Source organism: Denticeps clupeoides, unplaced genomic scaffold, assembly GCF_900700375.1.
Source record: "Denticeps clupeoides unplaced genomic scaffold, fDenClu1.1, whole genome shotgun sequence".
NCBI classification, from domain to species: Eukaryota; Metazoa; Chordata; class Actinopteri; order Clupeiformes; family Denticipitidae; genus Denticeps; species Denticeps clupeoides.
In genome coordinates, this window is record NW_021629990.1 from 1 (window position 1) to 22,269 (window position 22,269).

The window sequence follows — 22,269 nt, forward strand, 5'->3', positions numbered from 1 at the left end:
CTACAAATGCTTCAAGCAGTGTTCAAGCATGTGAAAGAAGACAATTGATATTCAAACACCTTAACCACTCGGCCATTGCAACTAAATAGTGCTCGTGATTGCTTCAAATGCAAATAGCTTTTATATTAGTGAACTGGACATCCTGAATGTGAACTTTCAGTTCCATACAATGTCACTGTATGAGAGTAAAATGCTTAAAAAACATTATGAGCATTGTTTAAAAACAGAAACTGTTGTTTTTTCCCTCATGACAATCGGCTCCAAACTGTATGCATGAGATTAAAAATTTAATGGAGAGTAAATTAAAAGAATTATTACTTTTAGATCAATTCATTAATGGTTCCAGTATAAGAAATTCAAAAGATTACAGGCGCGGTAGGTTCCACCGAGAGTTGAACTCAGACCACTGGATTCAAAGTCCAGAGTGCTAACCATTACACCATGGAACCGCAAGTAACCTCACTTTTCAGTTAACAATTGCATCAGATGGGCAATCCACACAAGTTTACAAGAAAGTTCTATAAAAGCATTTTTGGAAGAGGTTCATTTTAAATCAACAAGCATACAGGCAATGACAAGGACGGATTGGTAATTTATTTTATTTGCACACCACCATAAAAAGCAACATGTACTGGAGATTTGATCTTGAATTAATGGCAACATAACATTCTGGCAACATACAGTATGAATGAGTGGGTTACATAATTTGCTCAAGCTTGAAACTATGAGCGTGAACACGAGTTCTCACTGAGGGTTGAACTGTGATCACTGGATTTAGAGTGCTGATTGTTAAACGTTAAACCATGAAACTGACAATAAGCAACTTCTTACAGTTTTGAATTGCAAAACACATGCAATTCAATTTGAACAAACTGCTTCAGTAAAGGTCCCACCGAGATTTGAACTCGGATCGCTGGATTCAGAGTCCAGAGTGCTAACCATTACACCATGGAACCTAATCCTGAGCAAGCAAGTGATTGTCATTGTGATAAACTGCAGTAAAAAACATGGAGCACACAATGAAATGCGTCCTCTGGATTTAACCAATCACCCTTAGTGGGTGTTGGGCAGCCATGAAAGGCTTCCTGTGAGCAGTGTGTGGGGACGGTACCTCGCAGTTGTACATTGGTGGTGAAACTAGACTGAATGTCTTCATACAGCTGTGAATTGCATCAAATGGTTGCTAATCATGCTGGGAACTCAAGCATGTCTAGAATACATTTCTTGATTAGGTGTCCAACAACAAACTTCAGAGTAAGGCCACACTGACTTTTGAACTCAAGTCATTGGATTCAGAGCGGTAACCATCGCTGCATGGAACCCCATGACGTTTTTACTTAATGAGGTGACTTAACATTTCACCAACAAAAAGACCAGCTCAGTAAGAAATTCCAAACCACAATCAGGCTTTTTCCATGAATTCAAGAAGAACAAGTATGTGAACGACTTTTGAACCTGCACAAGGAGATCTCATTGGTTTAAAAGACAGACTCCCTAAGCACGTAGACATCATAAACAAAGACAAGACAAAAGGAGTTAAATTCAAGTTGTTAGCGGCTGGTACATACAAAGTAAGTGAATGATTCCAATAAGCATCAGTGGCTCATTTTAGTTAATGAAAAACTAGTTCCCTTTGCCGCTGCGAGCAGGGTTCGAACCTGCGCAGGGAGACCCCATTGGATTTCAAGTCCAACGCCTTAACCACTCGGCCATCGCAGCTTTTAAATCTGAAACAAGCAACTCTCTGAGCGGGTCTTGACATTGAACCAGGAGATCCTGTTGAAGTCACACACCTCATCCGATTGGGGACAACTCCTGGTGTTACAATGACCGCCATTAATTTGGTGAAGAGGGCAGTTCCTACAAACGCTTCAAGCAGTGTTCAAGCATGTGAAAGAAGACAATTGATATTCAACACCTTAACCACTCGGCCATTGCAACTAAATAGTGCTCGTGATTGCTTCAAAATGCAAATAGCTTTTATATTAGTGAACTGGACATCCTGAATGTGAACTTTCAGTTCCATACAATGTCACTGTATGAGAGTAAAATGCTTAAAAAACATTATGAGCATTGTTAAAAACAGAAACTGTTGTTTTTTCCCTCATGACAATCGGCTCCAAACTGTATGCTGAGATTAAAAATTTAATGGAGAGTAAATTAAAAGAATTATTACTTTTAGATCAATTCATTAATGGTTCCAGTATAAGAAATTCAAAAGATTACAGGCGAGGTAGGTTCCACCGAGAGTTGAACTCGGATCACTGGATTCAAAGTCCAGAGTGCTAACCATTACACCATGGAACCGCAAGTAACCTCACTTTTCAGTTAACAATTGCATCAGATGGGCAATCCACACAAGTTTACAAGAAAGTTCTATAAAAGCATTTTTGGAAGAGGTTCATTTTAAATCAACAAGCATACAGGCAATGACAAGGACGGATTGGTAATTTATTTTATTTGCACACCACCATAAAAAGCAACATGTACTGGAGATTTGATCTTGAATTAATGGCAACATAACATTCTGGCAACATACAGTATGAATGAGTGGGTTACATAATTTGCTCAAGCTTGAAACTATGAGCGTGAACACGAGTTCTCACTGAGGGTTGAACTGTGATCAATGGATTTAGAGTGCTGATTGTTAAACGTTAAACCATGAAACTGACAATAATGCAACTTCTTACAGTTTTGAATTGCAAAACACATGCAATTCAATTTGAACAAACTGCTTCAGTAAAGGTCCCACCGAGATTTGAACACGGATCGCTGGATTCAGAGTCCAGAGTGCTAACCATTACACCATGGAACCTACCCCTGAGCAAGCAAGTGATTGTCATTGTGATAAACTGCAGTAAAAAACATGGAGCACACAATGAAATGCGTCCTCTGGATTTAACCAATCACCCTTAGTGGGTGTTGGGCAGCCATGAAAGGCTTCCTGTGAGCAGTGTGTGGGGACGGTACCTCGCAGTTGTACATTGGTGGTGAAACTAGACTGAATGTCTTCATACAGCTGTGAATTGCATCAAATGGTTGCTAATCATGCTGGGAACTCAAGCATGTCTAGAATACATTTCTTGATTAGGTGTCCAACAACAAACTTCAGAGTAAGGCCACACTGACTTTTGAACTCAAGTCATTGGATTCAGAGCGGTAACCATCGCTGCATGGAACCCCATGACGTTTTTACTTAATGAGGTGACTTAACATTTCACCAACAAAAAGACCAGCTCAGTAAGAAAATCCAAACCACAATCAGGCTTTTTCCATGAATTCAAGAAGAACAAGTATGTGAACGACTTTTGAACCTGCACAAGGAGATCTCATTGGTTTAAAAGACAGACTCCCTAAGCACGTAGACATCATAAACAAAGACAAGACAAAAGTGCAACTGTTAGTTATTGATTCTTTCAGAAAGGAGTTAATTCAAGTTGTTAGCGGCTGGTACATACAAAGTAAGTGAATGATTCCAATAAGCATCAGTGGCTCATTTTAGTTAATGAAAAACTAGTTCCCTTTGCCGCTGCGAGCAGGGTTCGAACCTGCGCAGGGAGACCCCATTGGATTTCAAGTCCAACGCCTTAACCACTCGGCCATCGCAGCTTTTAAATCTGAAACAAGCAACTCTCTGAGCAGGTCTTGACATTGAACCAGGAGATCCTGTTGAAGTCACACACCTCATCCGATTGGGGACAACTCCTGGTGTTACAATGACCGCCATTAACTTGGTGAAGAGGGCAGTTCCTACAAACGCTTCAAGCAGTGTTCAAGCATGTGAAAGAAGACAATTGATATTCAACACCTTAACCACTCGGCCATTGCAACTAAATAGTGCTCGTGATTGCTTCAAAATGCAAATAGCTTTTATATTAGTGAACTGGACATCCTGAATGTGAACTTTCAGTTCCATACAATGTCACTGTATGAGAGTAAAATGCTTAAAAAACATTATGAGCATTGTTAAAAACAGAAACTGTTGTTTTTTCCCTCATGACAATCGGCTCCAAACTGTATGCTGAGATTAAAAATTTAATGGAGAGTAAATTAAAAGAATTATTACTTTTAGATCAATTCATTAATGGTTCCAGTATAAGAAATTCAAAAGATTACAGGCGAGGTAGGTTCCACCGAGAGTTGAACTCGGATCACTGGATTCAAAGTCCAGAGTGCTAACCATTACACCATGGAACCGCAAGTAACCTCACTTTTCAGTTAACAATTGCATTAGATGGGCAATCCACACAAGTTTACAAGAAAGTTCTATAAAAGCATTTTTGGAAGAGGTTCATTTTAAATCAACAAGCATACAGGCAATGACAAGGACGGATTGGTAATTTATTTTATTTGCACACCACCATAAAAAGCAACATGTACTGGAGATTTGATCTTGAATTAATGGCAACATAACATTCTGGCAACATACAGTATGAATGAGTGGGTTACATAATTTGCTCAAGCTTGAAACTATGAGCGTGAACACGAGTTCTCACTGAGGGTTGAACTGTGATCACTGGATTTAGAGTGCTGATTGTTAAACGTTAAACCATGAAACTGACAATAAGCAACTTCTTACAGTTTTGAATTGCAAAACACATGCAATTCAATTTGAACAAACTGCTTCAGTAAAGGTCCCACCGAGATTTGAACTCGGATCGCTGGATTCAGAGTCCAGAGTGCTAACCATTACACCATGGAACCTAGCCCTGAGCAAGCAAGTGATTGTCATTGTGATAAACTGCAGTAAAAAACATGGAGCACACAATGAAATGCGTCCTCTGGATTTAACCAATCACCCTTAGTGGGTGTTGGGCAGCCATGAAAGGCTTCCTGTGAGCAGTGTGTGGGGACGGTACCTCGCAGTTTTACATTGGTGGTGAAACTAGACTGAATGTCTTCATACAGCTGTGAATTGCATCAAATGGTTGCTAATCATGCTGGGAACTCAAGCATGTCTAGAATACATTTCTTGATTAGGTGTCCAACAACAAACTTCAGAGTAAGGCCACACTGACTTTTGAACTCAAGTCATTGGATTCAGAGCGGTAACCATCGCTGCATGGAACCCCATGACGTTTTTACTTAATGAGGTGACTTACCATTTCACCAACAAAAAGACCAGCTCAGTAAGAAAATCCAAACCACAATCAGGCTTTTTCCATGAATTCAAGAAGAACAAGTATGTGAACGACTTTTGAACCTGCACAAGGAGATCTCATTGGTTTAAAAGACAGACTCCCTAAGCATGTAGACATCATAAACAAAGACGAGACAAAAGTGCAACTGTTAAGTTTATGATTCTTTCAGAAGGGAGTTAAATTCAAGTTGTTAGCGGCTGGTACATACAAAGTAAGTGAATGATTCCAATAAGCATCAGTGGCTCATTTTAGTTAATGAAAAACTAGTTCCCTTTGCCGCTGCGAGCAGGGTTCGAACCTGCGCAGGGAGACCCCATTGGATTTCAAGTCCAACGCCTTAACCACTCGGCCATCACAGCTTTTAAATCTGAAACAAGCAACTCTCTGAGCAGGTCTTGACATTGAACCAGGAGATACTGTTGAAGTCACACACCTCATCCGATTGGGGACAACTCCTGGTGTTTCAATGACCGCCATTAACTTGGTGAAGAGGGCAGTTCCTACAAACGCTTCAAGCAGTGTTCAAGCATGTGAAAGAAGACAATTGATATTCAACACCTTAACCACTCGGCCATTGCAACTAAATAGTGCTCGTGATTGCTTCAAAATGCAAATAGCTTTTATATTAGTGAACTGGACATCCTGAATGTGAACTTTCAGTTCCATACAATGTCACTGTATGAGAGTAAAATGCTTAAAAAACATTATGAGCATTGTTAAAAACAGAAACTGTTGTTTTTTCCCTCATGACAATCGGCTCCAAACTGTATGCTGAGATTAAAAATTTAATGGAGAGTAAATTAAAAGAATTATTACTTTTAGATCAATTCATTAATGGTTCCAGTATAAGAAATTCAAAAGATTACAGGCGAGGTAGGTTCCACCGAGAGTTGAACTCGGACCACTGGATTCAAAGTCCAGAGTGCTAACCATTACACCATGGAACCGCAAGTAACCTCACTTTTCAGTTAACAATTGCATCAGATGGGCAATCCACACAAGTTTACAAGAAAGTTCTATAAAAGCATTTTTGGAAGAGGTTCATTTTAAATCAACAAGCATACAGGCAATGACAAGGACGGATTGGTAATTTATTTTATTTGCACACCACCATAAAAAGCAACATGTACTGGAGATTTGATCTTGAATTAATGGCAACATAACATTCTGGCAACATACAGTATGAATGAGTGGGTTACATAATTTGCTCAAGCTTGAAACTATGAGCGTGAACACGAGTTCTCACTGAGGGTTGAACTGTGATCACTGGATTTAGAGTGCTGATTGTTAAACGTTAAACCATGAAACTGACAATAAGCAACTTCTTACAGTTTTGAATTGCAAAACACATGCAATTCAATTTGAACAAACTGCTTCAGTAAAGATCCCACCGAGATTTGAACACGGATCGCTGGATTAAGAGTCCAGAGTGCTAACCATTACACCATGGAAGCTAGCCCTGAGCAAGCAAGTGATTGTCATTGTGATAAACTGCAGTAAAAAACATGGAGCACACAATGAAATGCGTCCTCTGGATTTAACCAATCACCCTTAGTGGGTGTTGGGCAGCCATGAAAGGCTTCCTGTGAGCAGTGTGTGGGGACGGTACCTCGCAGTTGTACATTGGTGGTGAAACTAGACTGAATGTCTTCATACAGCTGTGAATTGCATCAAATGGTTGCTAATCATGCTGGGAACTCAAGCATGTCTAGAATACATTTCTTGATTAGGTGTCCAACAACAAACTTCAGAGTAAGACCACACTGACTTTTGAACTCAAGTCATTGGATTCAGAGCAGTAACCATCGCTGCATGGAACCCCATGACGTTTTTACTTAATGAGGTGACTTACCATTTCACCAACAAAAAGACCAGCTCAGTAAGAAAATCCAAACCACAATCAGGCTTTTTCCATGAATTCAAGAAGAACAAGTATGTGAACGACTTTTGAACCTGCACAAGGAGATCTCATTGGTTTAAAAGACAGACTCCCTAAGCACTGTAGACATCATAAACAAAGACGAAGACAAAAGTGCAACTGTTAGTTATTGATTCTTTCAGAAAGGAGTTAAATTCAAGTTATTAGCGGCTGGTACATACAAAGTAAGTGAATGATTCCAATAAGCATCAGTGGCTCATTTTAGTTAATAAAAAACTAGTTCCCTTTGCCGCTGCGAGCAGGGTTCGAACCTGCGCAGGGAGACCCCATTGGATTTCAAGTCCAACGCCTTAACCACTCGGCCATCGCAGCTTTTAAATCTGAAACAAGCAACTCTCTGAGCAGGTCTTGAAATTGAACCAGGAGATCCTGTTGAAGTCACACACCTCATCCGATTGGGGACAACTCCTGGTGTTTCAACGACCGCCATTCCCTTGGTGAAGAGGGCAGTTCCTACAAACGCTTCAAGCAGTGTTCAAGCATGTGAAAGAAGACAATTGATATTCAACACCTTAACCACTCGGCCATTGCAACTAAATAGTGCTCGTGATTGCTTCAAAATGCAAATAGCTTTTATATTAGTGAACTGGACATCCTGAATGTGAACTTTCAGTTCCATACAATGTCACTGTATGAGAGTAAAATGCTTAAAAAACATTATGAGCATTGTTAAAAACAGAAACTGTTGTTTTTTCCCTCATGACAATCGGCTCCAAACTGTATGCTGAGATTAAAAATTTAATGGAGAGTAAATTAAAAGAATTATTACTTTTAGATCAATTCATTAATGGTTCCAGTATAAGAAATTCAAAAGATTACAGGCGCGGTAGGTTCCACCGAGAGTTGAACTCGGATCACTGGATTCAAAGTCCAGAGTGCTAACCATTACACCATGGAACCGCAAGTAACCTCACTTTTCAGTTAACAATTGCATCAGATGGGCAATCCACACAAGTTTACAAGAAAGTTCTATAAAAGCATTTTTGGAAGAGGTTCATTTTAAATCAACAAGCATACAGGCAATGACAAGGACGGATTGGTAATTTATTTTATTTGCACACCACCATAAAAAGCAACATGTACTGGAGATTTGATCTTGAATTAATGGCAACATAACATTCTGGCAACATACAGTATGAATGAGTGGGTTACATAATTTGCTCAAGCTTGAAACTATGAGCGTGAACACGAGTTCTCACTGAGGGTTGAACTGTGATCACTGGATTTAGAGTGCTGATTGTTAAACGTTAAACCATGAAACTGACAATATGCAACTTCTTACAGTTTTGAATTGCAAAACACATGCAATTCAATTTGAACAAACTGCTTCAGTAAAGGTCCCACCGAGATTTGAACTCGGATCGCTGGATTCAGAGTCCAGAGTGCTAACCATTACACCATGGAACCTACCCCTGAGCAAGCAAGTGATTGTCATTGTGATAAACTGCAGTAAAAAACATGGAGCACACAATGAAATGCGTCCTCTGGATTTAACCAATCACCCTTAGTGGGTGTTGGGCAGCCATGAAAGGCTTCCTGTGAGCAGTGTGTGGGGACGGTACCTCGCAGTTTTACATTGGTGGTGAAACTAGACTGAATGTCTTCATACAGCTGTGAATTGCATCAAATGGTTGCTAATCATGCTGGGAACTCAAGCATGTCTAGAATACATTTCTTGATTAGGTGTCCAACAACAAACTTCAGAGTAAAGCCACACTGACTTTTGAACTCAAGTCATTGGATTCAGAGCGGTAACCATCGCTGCATGGAACCCCATGACGTTTTTACTTAATGAGGTGACTTACCATTTCACCAACAAAAAGACCAGCTCAGTAAGAAAATCCAAACCACAATCAGGCTTTTTCCATGAATTCAAGAAGAACAAGTATGTGAACGACTTTTGAACCTGCACAAGGAGATCTCATTGGTTTAAAAGACAGACTCCCTAAGCATGTAGACATCATAAACAAAGACAAGACAAAAGTGCAACTGTTAAGTTTATGATTCTTTCAGAAAGGAGTTAATTTAAAGTTATTAGCGGCTGGTATAAACAAAGTAAGTGAATGATTCCAATAAGCATCAGTGGCTCATTTTAGTTAATGAAAAACTAGTTCCCTTTGCCGCTGCGAGCAGGGTTCGAACCTGCGCAGGGAGACCCCATTGGATTTCAAGTCCAACGCCTTAACCACTCGGCCATCGCAGCTTTTAAATCTGAAACAAGCAACTCTCTGAGCAGGTCTTGACATTGAACCAGGAGATCCTGTTGAAGTCACACACCTCATCCGATTGGGGACAACTCCTGGTGTTTCAATGACCGCCATTAACTTGGTGAAGAGGGCAGTTCCTACAAATGCTTCAAGCAGTGTTCAAGCATGTGAAAGAAGACAATTGATATTCAACACCTTAACCACTCGGCCATTGCAACTAAATAGTGCTCGTGATTGCTTCAAAATGCAAATAGCTTTTATATTAGTGAACTGGACATCCTGAATGTGAACTTTCAGTTCCATACAATGTCACTGTATGAGAGTAAAATGCTTAAAAAACATTATGAGCATTGTTAAAAACAGAAACTGTTGTTTTTTCCCTCATGACAATCGGCTCCAAACTGTATGCAGAGATTAAAAATTTAATGGAGAGTAAATTAAAAGAATTATTACTTTTAGATCAATTCATTAATGGTTCCAGTATAAGAAATTCAAAAGATTACAGGCGAGGTAGGTTCCACCGAGAGTTGAACTCGGATCCACTGGATTCAAAGTCCAGAGTGCTAACCATTACACCATGGAACCGCAAGTAACCTCACTTTTCAGTTAACAATTGCATCAGATGGGCAATCCACACAAGTTTACAAGAAAGTTCTATAAAAGCATTTTTGGAAGAGGTTCATTTTAAATCAACAAGCATACAGGCAATGACAAGGACGGATTGGTAATTTATTTTATTTGCACACCACCATAAAAAGCAACATGTACTGGAGATTTGATCTTGAATTAATGGCAACATAACATTCTGGCAACATACAGTATGAATGAGTGGGTTACATAATTTGCTCAAGCTTGAAACTATGAGCGTGAACACGAGTTCTCACTGAGGGTTGAACTGTGATCACTGGATTTAGAGTGCTGATTGTTAAACGTTAAACCATGAAACTGACAATAAGCAACTTCTTACAGTTTTGAATTGCAAAACACATGCAATTCAATTTGAACAAACTGCTTCAGTAAAGGTCCCACCGAGATTTGAACACGGATCGCTGGATACAGAGTCCAGAGTGCTAACCATTACACCATGGAACCTACCCCTGAGCAAGCAAGTGATTGTCATTGTGATAAACTGCAGTAAAAAACATGGAGCACACAATGAAATGCGTCCTCTGGATTTAACCAATCACCCTTAGTGGGTGTTGGGCAGCCATGAAAGGCTTCCTGTGAGCAGTGTGTGGGGACGGTACCTCGCAGTTGTACATTGGTGGTGAAACTAGACTGAATGTCTTCATACAGCTGTGAATTGCATCAAATGGTTGCTAATCATGCTGGGAACTCAAGCATGTCTAGAATACATTTCTTGATTAGGTGTCCAACAACAAACTTCAGAGTAAGGCCACACTGACTTTTGAACTCAAGTCATTGGATTCAGAGCGGTAACCATCGCTGCATGGAACCCCATGACGTTTTTACTTAATGAGGTGACTTACCATTTCACCAACAAAAAGACCAGCTCAGTAAGAAAATCCAAACCACAATCAGGCTTTTTCCATAAATTCAAGAAGAACAAGTATGTGAACGACTTTTGAACCTGCACAAGGAGATCTCATTGGTTTAAAAGACAGACTCCCTAAGCATGTAGACATCATAAACAAAGACGAGACAAAAGTGCAACTGTTAAGTTTATGATTCTTTCAGAAAGGAGTTAATTTAAAGTTATTAGCGGCTGGTATAAACAAAGTAAGTGAATGATTCCAATAAGCATCAGTGGCTCATTTTAGTTAATGAAAAACTAGTTCCCTTTTCCGCTGCGAGCAGGGTTCAAACCTGCGCAGGGAGACCCCATTGGATTTCAAGTCCAACGCCTTAACCACTCAGCCATCACAGCTTTTAAATCTGAAAAAAGCAACTCTCTGAGCAGGTCTTGACATTGAACCAGGAGATCCTGTTGAAGTCACACACCTCATCCGATTGGGGACAACTCCTGTTGTTTCAATGACCGCCATTAGCTTGGTGAAGAGGGCAGTTCCTACAAACGCTTCAAGCAGTGTTCAAGCATGTGAAAGAAGACAATTGATATTCAACACCTTAACCACTCGGCCATTGCAACTAAATAGTGCTCGTGATTGCTTCAAAATGCAAATAGCTTTTATATTAGTGAACTGGACATCCTGAATGTGAACTTTCAGTTCCATACAATGTCACTGTATGAGAGTAAAATGCTTAAAAAACATTATGAGCATTGTTAAAAACAGAAACTGTTGTTTTTTCCCTCATGACAATCGGCTCCAAACTGTATGCTGAGATTAAAAATTTAATGGAGAGTAAATTAAAAGAATTATTACTTTTAGATCAATTCATTAATGGTTCCAGTATAAGAAAGTTCAAAAGATTACAGGCGAGGTAGGTTCCACCGAGAGTTGAACTCGGATCACTGGATTCAAAGTCCAGAGTGCTAACCATTACACCATGGAACCGCAAGTAACCTCACTTTTCAGTTAACAATTGCATTAGATGGGCAATCCACACAAGTTTACAAGAAAGTTCTATAAAAGCATTTTTGGAAGAGGTTCATTTTAAATCAACAAGCATACAGGCAATGACAAGGACGGATTGGTAATTTATTTTATTTGCACACCACCATAAAAAGCAACATGTACTGGAGATTTGATCTTGAATTAATGGCAACATAACATTCTGGCAACATACAGTATGAATGAGTGGGTTACATAATTTGCTCAAGCTTGAAACTATGAGCGTGAACACGAGTTCTCACTGAGGGTTGAACTGTGATCACTGGATTTAGAGTGCTGATTGTTAAACGTTAAACCATGAAACTGACAATATGCAACTTCTTACAGTTTTGAATTGCAAAACACATGCAATTCAATTTGAACAAACTGCTTCAGTAAAGGTCCCACCGAGATTTGAACTCGGATCGCTGGATTCAGAGTCCAGAGTGCTAACCATTACACCATGGAACCTACCCCTGAGCAAGCAAGTGATTGTCATTGTGATAAACTGCAGTAAAAAACATGGAGCACACAATGAAATGCGTCCTCTGGATTTAACCAATCACCCTTAGTGGGTGTTGGGCAGCCATGAAAGGCTTCCTGTGAGCAGTGTGTGGGGACGGTACCTCGCAGTTGTACATTGGTGGTGAAACTAGACTGAATGTCTTCATACAGCTGTGAATTGCATCAAATGGTTGCTAATCATGCTGGGAACTCAAGCATGTCTAGAATACATTTCTTGATTAGGTGTCCAACAACAAACTTCAGAGTAAGGCCACACTGACTTTTGAACTCAAGTCATTGGATTCAGAGCGGTAACCATCGCTGCATGGAACCCCATGACGTTTTTACTTAATGAGGTGACTTAACATTTCACCAACAAAAAGACCAGCTCAGTAAGAAATTCCAAACCACAATCAGGCTTTTTCCATGAATTCAAGAAGAACAAGTATGTGAACGACTTTTGAACCTGCACAATGAGATCTCATTGGTTTAAAAGACAGACTCCCTAAGCATGTAGACATCATAAACAAAGACGAGACAAAAGTGCAACTGTTAAGTTTATGATTCTTTCAGAAAGGAGTTAATTTAAAGTTATTAGCGGCTGGTACATACAAAGTAAGTGAATGATTCCAATAAGCATCAGTGGCTCATTTTAGTTAATGAAAAACTAGTTCCCTTTGCCGCTGCGAGCAGGGTTCGAACCTGCGCAGGGAGACCCCATTGGTCCAACTCCTTAACCACTCGGCCATCGCAGCTTTTAAATCTGAAACAAGCAACTCTCTGAGCGGGTCTTGACATTGAACCAGGAGATCCTGTTGAAGTCACACACCTCATCCGATTGGGGACAACTCCTGGTGTTACAATGACCGCCATTAATTTGGTGAAGAGGGCAGTTCCTACAAACGCTTCAAGCAGTGTTCAAGCATGTGAAAGAAGACAATTGATATTCAACACCTTAACCACTCGGCCATTGCAACTAAATAGTGCTCGTGATTGCTTCAAAATGCAAATAGCTTTTATATTAGTGAACTGGACATCCTGAATGTGAACTTTCAGTTCCATACAATGTCACTGTATGAGAGTAAAATGCTTAAAAAACATTATGAGCATTGTTAAAAACAGAAACTGTTGTTTTTTCCCTCATGACAATCGGCTCCAAACTGTATGCTGAGATTAAAAATTTAATGGAGAGTAAATTAAAATAATTATTACTTTTAGATCAATTCATTAATGGTTCCAGTATAAGAAATTCAAAAGATTACAGGCGAGGTAGGTTCCACCGAGAGTTGAACTCGGATCACTGGATTCAAAGTCCAGAGTGCTAACCATTACACCATGGAACCGCAAGTAACCTCACTTTTCAGTTAACAATTGCATCAGATGGGCAATCCACACAAGTTTACAAGAAAGTTCTATAAAAGCATTTTTGGAAGAGGTTCATTTTAAATCAACAAGCATACAGGCAATGACAAGGACGGATTGGTAATTTATTTTATTTGCACACCACCATAAAAAGCAACATGTACTGGAGATTTGATCTTGAATTAAAGGAAACATAACATTCTGGCAACATACAGTATGAATGAGTGGGTTACATAATTTGCTCAAGCTTGAAACTATGAGCGTGAACACGAGTTCTCACTGAGGGTTGAACTGTGATCACTGGATTTAGAGTGCTGATTGTTAAACGTTAAACCATGAAACTGACAATATGCAACTTCTTACAGTTTTGAATTGCAAAACACATGCAATTCAATTTGAACAAACTGCTTCAGTAAAGGTCCCACCGAGATTTGAACTCGGATCGCTGGATTCAGAGTGCTAACCATTACACCATGGAAGTGTAGGGATCTGGACACTTTGGGATCATTCTGGGCCTCCCCCATTGTGTTTTTTTTGTATTTCCTAATATCCTGTATGTTTGGTCACAGAGTCATGGCAAAACTGTATGTATAATTCCTGCATTCTGCAAATGTCATACCGAACACCCGCCACTAGGGCGGCACCAAAGGAACAGTAGGACGAGTGCTCTACACAGCCGCTGGATTAGAGCAGAGGCAGCCGGAGTAGCGTGCATGCCGAGTTCGCGCTGTTCATTTGAGTTTCGTGTGTGATTGCAGGTAAGCGAATCAGTCGCAGAGACACGTGTAGAGGAAAAAGGACAACCGATGAGCGTAGTGAAAAGTCATGTTCCCATGTATTATGAATGGATGGAACCTGTACTTAGAAAATGAAAGTAAAGTGTTTTAATTATTGTATATAATGTGTTTTGTACAGGAGCGATTTGAGATTGAATCAGTATTAGACAGAAGGCCATGTATGTTAGTGTACCAAATATGTCTGTAAAAGTATGTTTTGTGAACAAGTTTGTGTAAGAGTGCTCTACACGGCCGCTGAATTAGAGCAGAGGCAGCCGGAGTAGCGTGCATGCCGAGTTCGCGCTGTTCATTTGAGTTTCGTGTGTGATTGCAGTTGTGCAATAAAGGAGTGAACGAACACAACCCTCTCCCGCACTGGTTATTAATTTAGCCAAGTGTGCTACAAAATTGGTGCCGAAACCCGGGATCAGCTGTGCTACGAGAGCGACAAGAAAGCAGGCACAAAATGGAGCTGGAGCAGCTGCAGGACCACCTGAACGAGGTACTGGTGCAGCTAAGTGCTGAGCGGCTTCAGGAAGTGTGCAAGCAAGGTAAAATCGCAACAGAAAAACAGTTTAAGAAGCACATGCTGATTCATTCAATAAACGAAACTGTAAATGTGATTGTTGAAAATGAAGAAGGAGAAGTGGCACGTGAATTCCTGCTTCGTTTAATGGAAAGAGCCAGAATGTTACGAGAAAAGGATGCACCGTCACCGAGCACATCTAGCCTCAGTGGAGATGCAGCAATTCTGGCCACATTGCAAGAACAATATGCTGCATTGCAACTGAACTTTCATACTTCCACAAAACGCATGGAGGAGGAAATGAGAGCTCTTACCGACAAAATGGCAAATCAGGAATCTGGAAACGAGTTGTCTTCTTCAACAAGACCCTCTGTAAATATACCTCCAGAAATGACAATACGTCGTGACTTCAAAATCAATGGCCAAATTGGAGAAAGAGACCAAAAGGACAAACTGTCATACAATAACCTGATGCATCAGATTAACATGGGAGTAAAGAAGGGTCACAGCGAGAATGAGATCATTGAAGCAGTAGTGAGAGCCATTAACCCAGGCCTCAGTCTCAGAGACATGCTGGAGATTAAAACAGATCTCACCTTGCCACAACTCCGAACCATTTTGAAGGGTCACTATAAGGAAGACAGTCCCACAGATCTGTACCACCGTCTCTTGAACCTAATTCAACACAGTCATGAGTCGCCCCAAAACTTCCTGTTTAGAGCCATAGGATTGAAAGAGAGGCTTTTGGCTGCATCAAGAGAACCCGGATCAGATGAACAGTACAGCTCTGAATTAATTCAAAAGAAATTTCTGAGGGCAGTGGGAACCGGATTGATCAGCGACAGTGTGAAGTATCAACTGAAGAGTTACCTAGATGACGTCACGGCGACAGACGATGTCCTGATCGACAAAATCAATGAAGCTGCAAGTTTAGAGTGGGAAAGACAACAAAAATTCAAAAAGAATAATAAAGAAGTCAAAGTACGTGAAGTGGGAGCTGAAGTGCATAAACAAGAGGTTACACAGAGTGATGCCAGCGGGTCAGAGCAGTCGTCAACCACACATGCCAAGTGGAAAACAACCAAGACACCAAGAAATCGAGAATCAGATCTTGAAGAGATGATAAAACAACTAAAGGTTGAAATAGAGATGATGAAAACTAGTGGACATGGAACAGCGAGATCACCCCTCCCACGGGAAGTAAGACAGAGGCGTGGATGCAGAGACTGTCAAGAAAAACACAGAGGCGAGCAGTGTGACCATTGTTTCAAATGTGGCCAAAGTGGTCATGTGTCAAGGGGATGCCGAGTGGGAAGGACCACCAGTCGAGCAGATACACTTAATACATCTTGTTATTCAGTCACACACAGCCCAACAAAGATTCAGGAGCACAGTTACCAGAGTGAATTAGCGGGTGACATACACAAGCTTATTACGGACAGCATTCAACAGCTAGAAGCTAAAATATCAGCTCAGGGACTGAATACAGCAGCGCAGAGTAAGGAAATGGCCAGTGTCAACCTTCTGTCTCCAAAACAAAGTTCCCGACTAGTTAACCTGGTGGGAAAGAAGTACAACATTCTTTGCCGTCTTGACAAGGTTGAAACAAGGGCATTGTGGGACACGGGCTCACAGGTCTGCCTGATGAGCGAGAAGTGGAGGCGACACCATCTACCACATACAACAGTGAGAAGTCTAATAGAGATTCTGGGCCCAGATGCATTAGAGGGAAAAGCAGTTAACCAGACACCAATCCCCTTTTCAGGTTGGGTGGAGATCGACTTTGAACTGCCTGCACAAACCAGCCCTTCACTGCAGTTGCGGGTCCCGGTGCTGATCACTGATGATAAAGGAATGTCAGGTGAACCAATCATTGGGTTCAACGTAATAGAACAGTTGTTAGCGAAGGGGGTGGAACCACCAAAAGTGATTACAGAAGCAATCAGCAACGCGTTCTCCTTTGACTGTAGGAAGACAGAAGTATTCTTAAAAATAATGAAAGCAGGAGATGACACGTGGCATGAGGCAACAGTGAAGATAGGAAGAGAGAAGGTCATAATCCCAGCTGGTCAGAGTCAGGTGGTGCGGTGCGGGGTACGAGCAGGACCCCTCTGCACACCACAGGATGTTTTATTCGAACCCAGTTCAGAACCCCAGTGGCCAGTGGGATTGAAGATCAATAAGAGTTTGGTGCGTTTACAGAAAGGAACCTGGTCCCACATTGTTGTCCCGGTGGTAAATGACACCACACATGACATCCTGCTTCCGCCGAGAACAATATTGGGACAAGCGCAGATTATAAAGACAGCCTATCCAGCGCCGGTGCAGCCAGTATCAATCCATCATGTTGAAAGTAGTGACTGTGATAGCAGAACAGCTGGTGGAGCCAAGAGTATAGGGGAGCAGGATCTCTGGGACCCCCCAGTTCCATTACATCATCTCTCACCAGACCTGCAGGAGTCGGTAAGACAGCTGCTGAGGAGAACCAGTACCGCATTTGCTCGGGATGACAATGATGTGGGGACCATTCCATCGCTTCAGCTAAAAATTCGTCTGAGCAATCCAACGCCAGTCAGGAAAACATACATCTCAGTACCAAAGCCACTACATAGAGAGGTGAAGGAATACTTAGAAGATCTGTTAAACAGAGGGTGGATCACAAAGTCAAGATCTCACTACTCCAGTCCCATCGTCTGTGTAAGAAAGAAGGATGGCAGTCTCCGGTTGTGCTGTGACTACAGGGAATTGAACAGAAAGTCGATTCCAGACCGTCACCCAATTCCGCGCATCCAAGACATGGTAAATAGCCTGAAAGACAGCGCCTGGTTCTCAGTGTTAGACCAAGGAAAGGCCTATCATCAAGGGTTCCTGGAGGAGTCAAGCCGCCCTCTCACTGCCTTCATAACGCCATGGGGATTATATGAATGGGTCAGAATTCCTTTTGGACTGTCTTCAGCCCCAGCTGAGTTCCAGAGGTCAATGGAGGAGTGCTTAACCGGACTGCGAGATGAGGTATGCTTACCTTATTTGGATGACAACTTGGTCCACTCGAAGTCATTCGAAGAACATCTACATGATCTAGAACGTGTTCTGAGTCGATATATCGTCCATGGAGTGAAATTAACACCCAGGAAATGCGACATTTTCAGGAATAAAGTGAGGTTCTTAGGGAAGATGGTGACGAAAGATGGACACACGATGGATCCAGCAGAGGTGGCCCCGGTGCAAGCCTTAAAACAGAAAGAACCTGCTACAGTCGGAGAACTAAGGAAGATCTTGGGGTTTGTGTCATATTACCGTAGTTATATTCCTAATTTCTCCAGAGTAGCAAAACCTTTGTATGATCTACTCTGCCTGAGTAATGCAGCAGAAGAACCCAGGAACAGAAAATACCAGAACAGGAAAGGGAAGAAAACAGTCCAGCTTTCCTCAGCACACCCAATCAAATGGCAAGATGAACACAGACAAGTACTGAGTCAGCTGATAGATTTCCTGTCCAAGCCCCCTGTGCTGGGTTATCCAGACTTTGAGCAGCCCTTTGTACTGCATTGTGATGCATCCCAGGAAGGGCTTGGGGCAGTCCTGTATCAGAGACAAGAAGGGAAATTGAGGGTCATTGCATATGGCTCCAGGACTTTAACTGCTGCAGAGAAAAACTACCATCTTCACTCTGGCAAACTGGAGTTCCTGGCGATGAAGTGGGCCATATGTGAGAAGTTTAGGGACTACCTCTACTATTCCCCACCATTCACTGTATATACCGACAATAACCCTCTCACCTATGTCCTCACAACTGCAAAGTTGAATGCCACTACACATAGGTGGGTAGCAGAATTAGCTGATTTCCAGTTTACAATTAAGTATCGCCCAGGAAAAGCAAATAGGGATGCAGACGGCTTGTCTCGCATGCCTATTGACATGGAAGGATATATGCAGGCATGTTCACATGATGTTTCCCCAGAGGTTATGAGGAGTGTGACGCAGGTCCTGTCCATCCAACGAGAAGGAGGCGACCCATGGCTGTGCCCATTGACAATCTCTACCCTGCTTAATGGAGACAGCGCGGGAGGAACCGCCTCGGTGTCACAGATCCCCAGGTCGACACTGATAGAAGCGCAACGAAACGATCCAGTTCTTAGTGAGGCAATAGGGTATGTTACACGGGGGAATTGGCCAAAAATCAGAAAACAAAAGACCCAGAGCAAGATAACTGCCTTGATCAGAGAGAAAAAGAGATTGCTCTTGGAAGATGACGGGCTACTGTATCGGAAGACAGCTACTCGATCTCAGCTGGTCCTGCCGGAGAGGTTTCACCGGCTGGTGTTCAAAGAACTTCATGAGGAAATGGGTCATCTAGGGGTGGAGAGAGTACTGCACCTGGTAAGAAGCAGATTCTATTGGCCTCACATGCAAAGGGATACAGAACATTACATCAACCGTGTGTGCAGCTGCGTGAAGAGCAAACGGCCTAATAGACCAGCTCGAGCTCCCTTGGTGAACATAGCTACCTCGCATCCCTTTGAGTTAGTCTCAATTGACTACCTGCATTTGGAGAAATGTAAAGGAGGGTACGAATATATTCTGGTGGTGATGGACCACTTTACGCGGTTCGCGCAGGCGTACCCCTGCAGAAACAAGTCAGCAAAGACAGCAGCTGAGAAGATATTCGGAGACTTTGTGTTGAGATTTGGATTCCCTGTGCGCCTGCACCATGATCAGGGTAAAGAATTTACCAATAAGCTGTTCGCAAAATTGGAGGCATACAGTGGGGTGAGGGGGTCAAGGACAACGCCATATCACCCGCAGGGAAATGGGCAGGTGGAACGTTTTAACAGAACACTTCTGGCCATGCTTAGAACATTAACAGCACAACACAAGACAGATTGGAAGTCATCCTTAGCCAAGGTGGTGCATGCTTATAATTGCACACAGAATGAAGCAACAGGCTTTGCTCCTTATTTTCTACTTTTTGGTCGTAACCCAAGACTCCCCATTGACCTCATGTTTGGCCTTGACAAGGAAGAAAAACATCAGTCACAGAACCATTACGCCAAAAAGTGGAAAGCTCGCATGGAGGAGGCTTACCAGATAGCACGGGAGACAGTCAATCAGCAGCATGAACGAGGAAAAGCCTTGTATGACAAGAAAGTTCATGGTGCTGAACTACAGATTGGAAGCAGAGTGTTGGTTCGGAATCTGAATGAGAAGGGAGGACCTGGAAAACTCAGATCTTTTTGGGAAGATCAAGTGTATGTAGTCACACAGCGCAAGCATCCAGATAGCCCTGTGTATGAACTACAGCCGGAGAATGGGAAAGGTCGGGTTCGGGTCATGCATAGAAACCTCTTGCTGCCCTGTGACTTCTTACAGACAGAAAAGGAAACGATGCTACCAGCAGCTAAGACGAAACCCATCAGGAGAGACAATCATCCACATGAAGAGTCAGAATCAGAGGATGAGTTGGAAGATCTGGAGGGGGAGTATGTCATCAGGTCTGAGGTACAGAGTCTGGGGGACGAGGTGGGAAGCTCACTCAGAGCTGAGGCACCCCCGTTCTACCCCAATGATGAAGCGACAGAGATGGAGACACTGGAAGAGAGGGACATCTTTGACCAGCCGGAGCACAGAAGAGAGGGAATCAATGAAGACACAGACCCCACAGTCAGTGACGCCAACACGTCAGATGCAGACTGCGGAGTCCAGTCTCACGAAGAAGAAAGAGATGACTACAGATCGGCAACAACACGGCGGTATCCTTTAAGACAGAGAAAATTGAAACAGATGTTCACTTATGATCGAGTGGGACAGCCCACGTTGGTTGATGTTTCAAATTGATTGTGTTAATCGAGAATCCTGTTAGTAGTGAGTAGAAAAAAAGAAAAAATGTTAGTTCTTTAGTTCCAATTGTACTGATTCTTTCAGATTACCCATCAACATGGTACTACATTGTAAATATTACAGGGTAGTGTTAACATAGGTTGTGGGATGAGTATGCTTTACTCTCAGGGAAGATACGGACATCCTGGCTATGGACAGGGCAGCTGTGGACTGTCATCGTGCACAATGACACTCACAGCAACCTTATGACATTAACGGGAGACAGATGTCATAAACGGGACTGTTGCAGCAATGTATCTTGTGTTCATCTTCTATGGACTACTGACTCTTAACCTGATAACCTTGTTAATTCTGTGAGTTCTCATTTGATGTGTGGGTATCTGAATGCCCGGACGGCATTTTTTTTCATGGGGGTAGAGTGTAGGGATCTGGACACTTTGGGATCATTCTGGGCCTCCCCCATTGTGTTTTTTTTGTATTTCCTAATATCCTGTATGTTTGGTCACAGAGTCATGGCAAAACTGTATGTATAATTCCTGCATTCTGCAAATGTCATACCGAACACCCGCCACTAGGGCGGCACCAAAGGAACAGTAGGACGAGTGCTCTACACAGCCGCTGGATTAGAGCAGAGGCAGCCGGAGTAGCGTGCATGCCGAGTTCGCGCTGTTCATTTGAGTTTCGTGTGTGATTGCAGGTAAGCGAATCAGTCGCAGAGACACGTGTAGAGGAAAAAGGACAACCGATGAGCGTAGTGAAAAGTCATGTTCCCATGTATTATGAATGGATGGAACCTGTACTTAGAAAGTAAAGTGTTTTAATTATTGTATATAATGTGTTTTGTACAGGAGCGATTTGAGATTGAATCAGTATTAGACAGAAGGCCATGTATGTTAGTGTACCAAATATGTCTGTAAAAGTATGTTTTGTGAACAAGTTTGTGTAAGAGTGCTCTACACGGCCGCTGAATTAGAGCAGAGGCAGCCGGAGTAGCGTGCATGCCGAGTTCGCGCTGTTCATTTGAGTTTCGTGTGTGATTGCAGTTGTGCAATAAAGGAGTGAACGAACACAACCCTCTCCCGCACTGGTTATTAATTTAGCCAAGTGTGCTACAGAAGCTAGCCCTGAGCAAGCAAGTGATTGTCATTGTGAAAAACTGCAGTAAAAAACATGGAGCACACAATGAAATGCGTCCTCTGGATTTAACCAATCACCCTTAGTGAGTGTTGGGCAGCCATGAAAGGCTTCCTGTGAGCAGTGTGTGGGGACGGTACCTCGCAGTTTTACATTGGTGGTGAAACTAGACTGAATGTCTTCATACAGCTGTGAATTGCATCAAATGGTTGCTAATCATGCTGGGAACTCAAGCATGTCTAGAATACATTTCTTGATTAGGTGTCCAACAACAAACTTCAGAGTAAGGCCACACTGACTTTTGAACTCAAGTCATTGGATTCAGAGCA

The 22,269-nt window shown here is 42.1% G+C and overlaps 20 non-coding genes across 20 annotated transcripts; all 20 read right to left on the reverse strand.

Annotated features, from left to right (window-relative positions):
- Positions 1–377: 377 nt before the first annotated feature.
- On the reverse strand, positions 378–449 carry trnaq-uug (transfer RNA glutamine (anticodon UUG)). Its single transcript has one exon. It is a non-coding gene; the product is annotated as a tRNA-Gln (tRNA).
- Positions 450–884: 435 nt separating this feature from the next.
- Positions 885–956, reverse strand: trnaq-cug (transfer RNA glutamine (anticodon CUG)). Its single transcript has one exon. It is a non-coding gene; the product is annotated as a tRNA-Gln (tRNA).
- A 681-nt stretch (positions 957–1,637) lies between these two features.
- trnas-uga (transfer RNA serine (anticodon UGA)) lies at positions 1,638–1,719 on the reverse strand. Its single transcript has one exon. It is a non-coding gene; the product is annotated as a tRNA-Ser (tRNA).
- A 516-nt stretch (positions 1,720–2,235) lies between these two features.
- Positions 2,236–2,307, reverse strand: trnaq-uug (transfer RNA glutamine (anticodon UUG)). Its single transcript has one exon. It is a non-coding gene; the product is annotated as a tRNA-Gln (tRNA).
- A 436-nt stretch (positions 2,308–2,743) lies between these two features.
- On the reverse strand, positions 2,744–2,815 carry trnaq-cug (transfer RNA glutamine (anticodon CUG)). The gene has a single exon. It is a non-coding gene; the product is annotated as a tRNA-Gln (tRNA).
- A 712-nt stretch (positions 2,816–3,527) lies between these two features.
- On the reverse strand, positions 3,528–3,609 carry trnas-uga (transfer RNA serine (anticodon UGA)). Its single transcript has one exon. It is a non-coding gene; the product is annotated as a tRNA-Ser (tRNA).
- A 516-nt stretch (positions 3,610–4,125) lies between these two features.
- trnaq-uug (transfer RNA glutamine (anticodon UUG)) lies at positions 4,126–4,197 on the reverse strand. The gene has a single exon. It is a non-coding gene; the product is annotated as a tRNA-Gln (tRNA).
- A 435-nt stretch (positions 4,198–4,632) lies between these two features.
- Positions 4,633–4,704, reverse strand: trnaq-cug (transfer RNA glutamine (anticodon CUG)). Its single transcript has one exon. It is a non-coding gene; the product is annotated as a tRNA-Gln (tRNA).
- Positions 4,705–5,418: 714 nt separating this feature from the next.
- Positions 5,419–5,500, reverse strand: trnas-uga (transfer RNA serine (anticodon UGA)). The gene has a single exon. It is a non-coding gene; the product is annotated as a tRNA-Ser (tRNA).
- Positions 5,501–6,016: 516 nt separating this feature from the next.
- trnaq-uug (transfer RNA glutamine (anticodon UUG)) lies at positions 6,017–6,088 on the reverse strand. The gene has a single exon. It is a non-coding gene; the product is annotated as a tRNA-Gln (tRNA).
- A 1,222-nt stretch (positions 6,089–7,310) lies between these two features.
- On the reverse strand, positions 7,311–7,392 carry trnas-uga (transfer RNA serine (anticodon UGA)). Its single transcript has one exon. It is a non-coding gene; the product is annotated as a tRNA-Ser (tRNA).
- A 516-nt stretch (positions 7,393–7,908) lies between these two features.
- trnaq-uug (transfer RNA glutamine (anticodon UUG)) lies at positions 7,909–7,980 on the reverse strand. The gene has a single exon. It is a non-coding gene; the product is annotated as a tRNA-Gln (tRNA).
- Positions 7,981–8,415: 435 nt separating this feature from the next.
- Positions 8,416–8,487, reverse strand: trnaq-cug (transfer RNA glutamine (anticodon CUG)). The gene has a single exon. It is a non-coding gene; the product is annotated as a tRNA-Gln (tRNA).
- Positions 8,488–9,201: 714 nt separating this feature from the next.
- On the reverse strand, positions 9,202–9,283 carry trnas-uga (transfer RNA serine (anticodon UGA)). Its single transcript has one exon. It is a non-coding gene; the product is annotated as a tRNA-Ser (tRNA).
- Positions 9,284–9,799: 516 nt separating this feature from the next.
- trnaq-uug (transfer RNA glutamine (anticodon UUG)) lies at positions 9,800–9,872 on the reverse strand. Its single transcript has one exon. It is a non-coding gene; the product is annotated as a tRNA-Gln (tRNA).
- Positions 9,873–10,307: 435 nt separating this feature from the next.
- trnaq-cug (transfer RNA glutamine (anticodon CUG)) lies at positions 10,308–10,379 on the reverse strand. Its single transcript has one exon. It is a non-coding gene; the product is annotated as a tRNA-Gln (tRNA).
- A 714-nt stretch (positions 10,380–11,093) lies between these two features.
- trnas-uga (transfer RNA serine (anticodon UGA)) lies at positions 11,094–11,175 on the reverse strand. The gene has a single exon. It is a non-coding gene; the product is annotated as a tRNA-Ser (tRNA).
- Positions 11,176–11,692: 517 nt separating this feature from the next.
- On the reverse strand, positions 11,693–11,764 carry trnaq-uug (transfer RNA glutamine (anticodon UUG)). The gene has a single exon. It is a non-coding gene; the product is annotated as a tRNA-Gln (tRNA).
- Positions 11,765–12,199: 435 nt separating this feature from the next.
- trnaq-cug (transfer RNA glutamine (anticodon CUG)) lies at positions 12,200–12,271 on the reverse strand. The gene has a single exon. It is a non-coding gene; the product is annotated as a tRNA-Gln (tRNA).
- A 1,304-nt stretch (positions 12,272–13,575) lies between these two features.
- On the reverse strand, positions 13,576–13,647 carry trnaq-uug (transfer RNA glutamine (anticodon UUG)). The gene has a single exon. It is a non-coding gene; the product is annotated as a tRNA-Gln (tRNA).
- Between the last annotated feature and the right edge of the window lie 8,622 nt (positions 13,648–22,269).